The following is a 9,690-nucleotide window of genomic DNA, read 5'->3' as shown; positions in this document are numbered from 1 at the left end:
CAGCTGCCAAGGGCCCCCAGCCCAGGAAGCCACAGACAGAGGCGGACAGACAGGAAGACCCCAGCAACTGGAGAAAACAGATGACGCCAGAGGACGAGAGCTTCCGAGACAGAAGGCGCCGTATCTACACAGTAAGATCGTTAAAAGGGAACATTCAGAGAAAAATAAAAGAGCTGTTGGAAATTAAACATGACAGCAGTGATGGAACCTCCAGAATCTTCAGAATCCGGGTTCCTAACTGCCTTCCCAGAGGCCTCCTCGGCCCGGCAGGCCGTCCAAGGTGGAGGCCGCACGGCAGGCGCCCAGGACCCACCTCAAATCCACCAGTCACCCTCTGGGCAGCATCACCGCCCCTAAGCCTGGTGTGGATGAGCCACATACCCTACTCCCAGCAGGAAGCACCCCGAGTGGCCCTGCCAGGAACACAAAGAGCAGTCACCTCCACAAAACCTGTTAGCAAAACACACCGACAGATCCAGGGAGAAACTGCATGAAGGTTTCCACAGATGCTGAAAAGATGCCAACACAACAGTACCCACCCTCCACTCCTAAAAACACGTGTGTGCATGCTCTCGGCGGGTATCAACAGGCTTCCTCAACGTGACTCTGAAACAGTAGGCCCAAGGCCAGCATCCTTGCGTGTGGGAAAATGGAGGCATCCCAGCAAACCCGGGGCACAGGGTGGGGAGGCACCCACCGTCAGCCTGCACTACGCACAGGTCAGCAGGTGTGGGGCAGTGCGGGGCACTCCCGCCAGCAGCGGCATGTGGACCCAGAGGCCGTGAGCTCGCCCCGACCAGAGGCACCATCCACACCCAGGACTGGTTCTAGGCCAGGAGAGCTGATCTCCATCCACAGCGCCCACGTCTGCGCCCCTCAGCCTGAAGCCCGTCCACGGGGTCTTCAGCACCCAGCATGCTTGGCGCTGACAGCACCCCTGGGTTCCCCCTGTCCTAAGTAGAGATGGCCATCTCTTCCAGCACAGCCGGGGACCTCAAGGCCCAGACAGAAGGGTCAGGGCCAGCAGTTCCCCAGGGGGCAGCTCTGCACCGGCAGTGGTTCTGCTTCAATGCGTTGGGAACCCGGGAACCGGATCAGAGCTGGCCACACCACGTGCCCACCGCCAGCCCCCAGTCCCTGAGCAGGACCAGCCAAGCCACAGAACAGCTCTCCCTGCCTCCCCACAAAGCCACCTGGGCCCCACTCAGAAATCCCTCACAGGAGAGGGGCTTTATGAGGGCCCCTTCATCCCAACACGTGACAGATCAGCCTCCCTTGCTGCAACCCCCCGATGCCCACGGCACTGCCCTCTGACAGACGGCAAGGGGGCAGCATCCTCCTCTGCCCTCTGCCCCGAGCCGACCGCTTGGGGATCTCTCAGACCCTCCTGTCAAACCCTCTTGGTGGCACACGGCACACAAAACTCTAGAAAGGTAACAGCAGCCACGGCAAAATTTGAAAAAAATAATAAAACAACTAGTACTTTAAAAACAGGCCCCACGGTCCTTGGAGAGATGGCTGATGTCCAGGGCTGGGGCAGGGAAACGACCAGAGGAGGCTGGGGCATCTCCAGGTGCCAGAACATCAGGACAGGAGCAGAGAGTGGTGACAGGGCCCCCAGGGCAGCTGCGAAGCGAATGAGGCAAGTGGACTATACTCCACAGAAAAAATAAGACGCACAAATCCACGCTGATATAAATAATTGAAAAAGTGGGCTTCCCTGGTGGCGCAGTGGTTGAGAGTCCGCCTGCTGATGCAGGGGACACGGGTTCGTGCCCCAGTCCGGGAAGATCCCACATGCCGCGGAGCGGCTGGGCCCGTGAGCCATGGCCTCTGAGCCTGCACGTCCGGAGCCTGTGCTCCGCAAGGGGAGAGGCCATGACAGTGAGAGGCCCGCGTACTGCAAAATAAATAAATAAATAATAATTGAAAAGGTAAGGAAATTGGGGAGGGGGAAGCTCTTCCTTTTGGTAGAATGCCAACTAAGACATGTAGACGGAAGGATGGAATGTCTTTTAAATCACCACCTGAAAAGCACCGCATAAAGTTCCAGGCAAGAATCATCGCTGAAGCCAAAGCCAGTGGGTGGAAGCACGAGGAAAGGCAGGGTATCACGGGGCCCCAAGGGTCTCCCTGCAAGGCGCTCCATCATGGACCACACAGCACAGAAGGCTGGAGGCCTCACGGGGCCCCAGAGGGTCTCCCTGCAAGGCTCTCCATCGTGAATCGCACAGCACAGAAGCCTGGAGGCCTCACAGGGCCCCAAAGGGTCTCCTTGCAAGGCACTCCATCGTGGACCGCACAGCACAGAAGCCTGGAGGCCTCACAGGGCCCCAAAGGGTCACCCTGCAAGGCACTCCATCGTGGACCGCACAGCACAGGAGCCTGGAGGCCTCACGGGGCCCCCAAGGGTCTCCCTGCAAGGCTCTCCATCGTGGACCGCACAGTACAGGAGCCTGGAGGCCACCACGAAAGCCAGAGGCCAAGGTGAGCACAGCCTGTTCCAGGGCACAGTGACAGCATGGGACACGGGATTCCTGTCAGAAACACAGAAGCTAGATTTAGCTGTGAGGAAAAGTCAGACAAACCCAAATGAGGTGAACTGTACGAAGTGACGGGCAGCGATCAGCAGTGTCAGGGCCAGGAAAGACGCACACGAGGGGGTCCTGGCCCGCTGCCCACCCCCTGGGAGGACACGAGGTCCTGGGTCAGAAAAAGGGCTCCAGGGGACAACGCCCGACATCTGCATCAGCACGGCGGTCAGAGCCAGCACCTCGGGTCCCGATCCGACCCTCGCGCTGTGCCACGTCCGACACGGACGCCAGGAGCCACGCGGCCCCAAGGGAGCACGGCCAGCTTCCACGTGGAATGGTCCTCCGCCACCACTGCAGACGTCCAAGAAAGGCAACAAAACAGTGTCGGCGCAAAAACGGCTCCCGGCAGCTGCGGGCCGGTGCGCGCAGGGAGCAGCAGCTGCGGACAAAGCAAGAGACGCCCAGTGGGGACGCCCAGCTGCCCGCCCGGGGCTGGGGGTGGGGGCTGAGCACCGGGCAGAAGAGAACGACCGTCCTGGGTAACGTTTTTATTTTCGTCTTGGGGAAGGAACGCGTGCCACTCACAGTTGTTAATATGCAGATTCAAATCCCAGCTGCCCGGAGCTGCCCCCACGAAGCACCGAAAACGGGGGGCTTAGGAGGCCCAAAGCCAGAAGTCGAGGTGTCGGCAGGGTTGGCTCCTCCTGGGGCCTCCAAGGGGGTATCTGCTCCCTGTCTCCCTCCCAGCCTCTGGTGGTGGCCGGCGGTCCTTGGCACCCTTGGTTGTGTCGGCATCACACCCACCTCCGCCTCCATCCTCAGGCAGCCTCTCCTGTGTGTCCTGTATCTCTGTATCTCTTCTTATCAGGACACCAGTGATTGGGTTGAGGTCCACCCTAATCCAGTATGACTACAACTTTTTTTTTTCCTTTTTTAAAAATATTTATTTACATTTGGCTGTGTCGGGTCTTCTTTGCTGCGCTCAGGGTTTCTCTAGCTGTGGTGAGCGGGGGCTACTCTCCGTTGTGGTACGCGGGCTCTAGGTGCCCAGGCTTCAGTAGTTGTGGCCCACAGGCTCTAGAGCGCAGGCCCAGTAGTTGAGGCACATGGGCTCAGTGGCTCCGCGGCATGTGGGATCCTCCCGGACCAGGGCTCGAACCTGGGTCCCCTGCATTGGCAGGCGGATTCTTAACCACTGCGCCACCAGGGAAGTCCCCAGTATGACTACATCTTAGTTTACATCTTAACGTAAAGGTCCTGGGGTCAGGACTTGAGCAGACCTTTTGGAAGGACACACTGTGTCAACCCTCAAGGCCAAGCCAGTTCCCCTTATAAGAAATCAAACGATCAGGATGGAACCTCACGGGCACAATGCATAATGCCCTGCACGTCCCTGCTCAACGGTTAGCATGACGAGCCAGGGCTGGAGCAGCTCAGGACAGCGTCCTGGCCCTGAGGGAGGCAAGCTCTCCTTGGGAACAATGCCAGCTGGTGGCAGGTGCTAGAAGGAAGCGAGCAGGACCCCATCCATGGCAGGGCGGCCTGTTGGGAGGACAATGGAGCCAACACTGAAATCTGAGCAGGAGGTGCCAGGACAGAGGGACAAACCCAGGACCCTGGGGGCCCAGGTGGACGCAGACGCCAGACGTGAGAGAACTAACCGGCCCCGCCAGCCGGGCGCTGAGGGCCGGGAAACGGAGGCTCCATCCCACGAGCCCCAGGACGACTGAGGCACACGTGCGGCTGGGGCTCCTCGGCACCCCTGGAAGCACAGGTGACCTTTGATTCCACGCACAGCCCCAGTTCAGGAAGCTCCAAGACCCCATGCACACACACTGGAGCACCCCCTGACCAGGGGACACCCTCCTCCCAGGGCAGGCGGACCCGCCATAGAGGAAGAGGAGGCCCGGTCGCGGGCGCCTCGCCATTTCTCCTATTGTGAGAAATTCAAAGCTGCCGCCCTCCCTCCAAAGGCGCTGGTCCTTCTTTACAAGCAAACCAGTGACCCGGCCGCCCACCCCCCGGGGCTCCTCTCCCCGCCCAACCCTGTGAGCCTGGGCGGCCGCAGCAGCAAAGCTGTGCCTTCCCGTCCACTCAGCAGCCCTCAGCTGGCCCCAACAAGTAGCCACAGGGCTCCAACCTCCAGAAACACCCTGCGTGGCTGCAGGACAGAGGCCAAAATCCTCGCTCTGGCCCTCCTGGCCCCACGTCCCCACACAGGCACCCTCCAGGCCCAGGGGTGTCACGCACACAGTAAGTGCTCAACGGGCAGCCCTGCGCGTGGCCCGACCCAGACTCTGAGGGCCTCTCGGCCAGCCGCTCTGGCCCATCTCATCCTCTGGACTCCATCCTTCACAAGCACGCCAAAGGGGCTCTGTTTTTCTGTTCTTTTCATTTCAGTTTATTAACATAGGTCAGACAGCATTTGTAAAGCCATATATGAGTGTCTGAGGGCAGCCATAACAAAAGTGCAAAACGCTTGGGGCTTAAGCAACAGACACTTATTGTCTCCCGACTCTGGAGGCTGTGCTCCCCCTGAAGGCGCCGGGGAACAGTCTGTTCTGGGCTCTGCCCCCGCTCCTGGTAGCTCCTTGCCCTGTGGCAGCCTCACTGTCACTGCGTCAGTATCCAAAACCCCCCTTATTATAAGGACACCAATCATTTTGGATTAGGGGCCACCCTCCTCCAGCATGAGTTCACCTTAACTAATTACATGTGCAACGATCCTATTTCCAAGGCACTGGGGTTTAGGATTTCAACACAATTCAGCCTACAACAAGCCACGTCTATTGTATCATGGCAACACATAGGTTGAAAAGCCAACACTGCTGCGTTTCTGTAACGCAGAGGACGGGCACCAGCAGTGCCTCTGCCAGGGCACTTCCCCGCAGCTCTGCACTCGTACCCCGAGTCCATGCTGGACGGTGCATGCGCACAGCTGTCCTTGGTTGTCTCTGACTTGGGGAGCATCAAGGCTGAGGTCTTGCCATGTCCCCACACCAACTCCCTGCCTCCCCCGCCTCCCAGCCTCCCAGCGCGGCCCACCAACACTTCCGTAAGTCATCGCAGACATCACTCTGTCACTGTAAACAGCATCTCCAGCTGAGCCACACAGGGAGCCCGTTTCCTCAGGTTAATAACTGCCTCCTTTTTCTCCTACGCAAAGTTTCTGCCCGATACAAACTCTTCCCTCAAACTCCCCCAAAGAATTATCAACTCGGCAGCAAGCTTCATTTGGTCAAAGACGTCAGGATGGCCGTTAGCCCGTGCGCTCCTGGACCCCCGGCCTCTGCTCAGGCCGGAGTGGCGCTGGCCAGCTGGGCCCTGGGCCTCACCCTCACCTTGTGGCTTCCTGAGCAGGGTGCCTGGTGGGCGTGTGATGCCCGTGCCCCTTCTCTCCTCCCTGGATGCCTGCTGGACTTTCTGACTCTTCTGTCTCCCAGGGCCGGGAAACATGCACGGGGCCTTGAGCAGGGCCTTCTTAACCGGGAGCCCGAGCCACTGGGGCCTCGGAGGTTCGACAGCGTCACTGCCGAGCCCCTCCCATTCCCCCTTCCCCTGGTCTGTTTCGGGGACGGCCGGTGCTCTGGGTTGTGCTCCTGGGCTGGCCCTCCCTGATCGTCCATCTCTGTCTCGTTTTTGTTGCTGTCGATCTGTTTCCACAGTGGCCAACACCTCATCTTCCAAGCCTTCCAGTGACATGTTTATTTCTGCTCCCGTTTAACCCGAGGGCGCCGGCGCACCTCTGAGCGCCGTGAGCCTCCGTGTGCGCTCGTCTGTGAGGCTCTGACCCAGCACAGGGCTCCCCTCCTAACAGTTTCTTCGTCCTGTCCCTGCTACAGTGTCTCGGTTCCCTCAGCCAACTCTGCTCAGCTGGACTCAGCTTCAGGCCAGAGGTGTCCCCTGTGCCCATCACCCTGCTCCCCTTTCACGCTGGGAGGGGCCTGCACGGCGTCGCCATCGAGGGCCACCCGGCACTCGGGGAGGTCAGTGAGGACACGCCGAACAGGTGGATCCGCGTGGACAGCAGGCTGCAGACGGCAGCAGCCCGGGCTGGGGGCGGGGGGACAGGGCCACTGGAAATGCAGCCTCCCTCTGGCCCTCAAGCCCGACCCAGCCCTGGCGGCACCCCAGACCCCGGGCCCAAGCCTGGGCTCTGGACAGGCTGCTCCAGCTCCCCCGCCAGCTCCTGAAGCACGAAACGGGGAGAAAAGTTTCCAGGACCTGCTCAGTCAGTGGTGCCAGAGCGTGGGGAGGCCAGAGCCAGGCCACTTTAGACCCAAAAGCATCAGTTCCGGGGTTTTCACAGAAAAGACAGCATGGAGCCCCCGGCGCCGCAGACCCAGCAGCGTGTCCCCAGTTCCAGGCGCGTCGTGCAGTCACAAGCTCGAGGCCAGCACAGCGGCACCACCTCCAGCTGCTCAGAGATTTTCTTTCATTTTCTCACCAAGAACACTCGAACAAAACTTGGAACCTGACTGGACATGAGTTATTAACTAGCACCGTTTGTGTGCTGGTCTCAGCGCCCCCCAGGAGAAGGTGGAGCTGAGGTGCCCCTCGACCGGACAGAGGCGAGGTGACCTCCGGGCGCTGCAGAGGCCTGGTGCCTTTAGGGACACACCCTGGAGGCACCACGCACGGGGCGATCACAGTGGCGGAGAGGCCAGCCACCCCGCTCTCCACATCCTCCCAGCCCCGGAGCCAGGATGTCCCCCGAAGGGACGCTCAGCCCCAGCCCCCAGCCAGCCAAGCTGCACGAAGACGCCAGCCAAGCTGCTCCAAATTCCAGGCCCTGAGACCCTGAGCAGTAATAAATGAGTGTTGCTGTTTGAAGCCACCAGTTTTGGAGTGAATTTGTTGTGCTGTCATAGTAACCAAAGCAGTGACACTTAGCAAAGCGAAGGGAGCCAAGCGTCCCCCTCGAGCTGCTGGAGTCAGTCACGGTCCCCACTCCTGCATCACATGGAGGCTGGGAAGGAAAGGGGAGTGGCCACGTCCCCACGCTCCATACAAGCCACAAGGGAAAAGTTACCGCAGCCGCCCGATGATTTTCAGTTGGCGGGGTCTGGGGTACGACTCCACGTCAGGGGTTCGGTGCCTTCCCTAACAGGGCACATTCGGTGTCACACTCATGACCCCTGGGAAAGTCTGAGGCAAAGAAAGCCCTGTGTCAGTGCCACCGAAAAACTGTGCGCAAGGCCACCGAAGTCTTTTCGAAAAGACTTCAAAACAAGAAAAGAAGACAAAAATCACCTGTCCTAACTAACCAACATCTTGCTAATATTAAAGTACACAACTGGAGGATTTAGACAACAGGAGTTTTAGTTTAAAGTTGCCCGGAAACCATGTTTGAACTGTGACCTTTGCAAGGCAACAAGGAGAAGAAACTTACATGATATCAATAAAAAGGAGACTACCACCTTTACCTCCCTGCTAGTGCCTGCAGAGTGCACCACGCTGCAGAAGAGACACCACACCCAGAAAGTTCGTTCTGAGAAAGGATGTAGGGTGGGCTCTGATCGGCTGGACAGAACACCCAGGGTCAGACCCCGGCTGGCCAGCTTCGAGCTGGGCTCTCCCAGGTCCGTGACGTCACCTCTCTGGGAAAGAACCAGCCACATCATGAGGCTGCAAGGAATCAAATTAAGGAACGCGCATGAAAGTGCTGGGTCCCTGGCACACGTGTTAAATTACGACGACTTATAACAAATGCTTAAAAGATTGTAAAAGTCCACTTTCCTTTCAAAAATATCACAGCAGAAAAAGCCAGAAGGGTTTATATAAAAATTTTAATTTGCTTTAAAAAAAAAAAAAAGTTGTTTTTGAATGTCTGCAATGCACCTGTAAAAAACACCGGACTGGGGCTTCCCTGGTGGCGCAGCGGTTGAGAGTCTGCCTGCCAATGCAGGGGACGCGGGTTCGTGTCCCGGTCCGGGAGGATCCCGCATACCGCGGAGCGGCTGGGCCCGTGAGCTGTGGCCGCTGAGCCTGCGCGTCCGGAGCCTGCGCTCCGCAACGGGCGAGGCCGCAACAGTGAGAGGCCCGCGTATCGCAAAAAAAAAAAACCCACCGGACTGTTGCCCTGGTTCTTTTACCTACCAGCAAACAAACAGGCCTCCTATGTGCCTGCTCCCTGTGCACCCAGGTGCACATGAGCAAATGTCTCCATAACCAGGAAAGGTCCTGATGCACCCACTTAAAAAGGAAAAAAAGACAATAACGTTGGCAGCCTCTCCATTACACACTCCCAGCAGCTACAAGAACGCCTCTCCTCTCCCCAAGTCCAAAGTAAGTCAAAAAAACGTAGGGATCCACCCAAAGAGCAAACCCTTTACACCACACGTGCCACCCACCCGTGATCCTTAAGCGAGGTCTAATGGTTCTCTGGACAGTGAACCATGGGAGGAGACCAGTTTAAAGAAAAGCCACTGTTCCTAAACAATTGCCATCTCAATTTCAACTAGGGGGTAATATTCCAGAACTTCAAAATCAAACTGTTTCCCTGCCTTCTACCATCAGACTGCTAAGACTGCGCTTCCCTGTCCGGACCTGCTTTGATAAGACAGTGAGATGAAGAAGCAGAACCTATAAGCTCAAGTTAAATTTCTTAAATATTGTGAAACTGAAGCCATTCTTGAAGTCAAACTAACCTATCTAGAAAAGCTCTCAATACAGAGAGGTCATCATAAACTCAACTAAGTAGTGAGTGATTGAGTTAAAAACAAAAGTACTGCAAAGTTGTGGAAGCTTAGAGTCAAGTACAGGTAGCCCATGGCCAAATGCAAACAACTGGAGTCAATTTAACACAGACGTAACACTTCAGATCTGCAACTATACTTGCAGTAAAGGGAAAATGAAATAGAAATAAAGAAAAACACACTCTATCTACCTAACGCACCTCTCTCCACTCTCAGGAAAAGTCTGAGAGACTCAACCCTCGTCCATACAGAGAAAGCAGCTTCGGAATCCACTTCCAATCACCTTCCACAGTTCGCCGGGGAGGGTCTGGTCTCCCCCGTCGTGCGGGTCCACCTTTGGGCTCCCTTGACGCACAGTTTATCACGTCCAACTTCCTGCTTCTCTCTCGCTGCAAGATGACAGGCACATGAGTCCCGGGAACCGCTCAGGCCGCGCGTCTCGGCACCGGAACGACGAC

This window comes from Lipotes vexillifer, unplaced genomic scaffold (assembly GCF_000442215.2).
Source record: "Lipotes vexillifer unplaced genomic scaffold, Lipotes_vexillifer_v1.1 scaffold966, whole genome shotgun sequence".
In the NCBI taxonomy this organism is placed as follows: domain Eukaryota; kingdom Metazoa; phylum Chordata; class Mammalia; order Artiodactyla; family Lipotidae; genus Lipotes; species Lipotes vexillifer.
The sequence above is the reverse complement of the archived record's forward strand: the minus strand, read 5'-3'. Positions refer to the sequence as shown.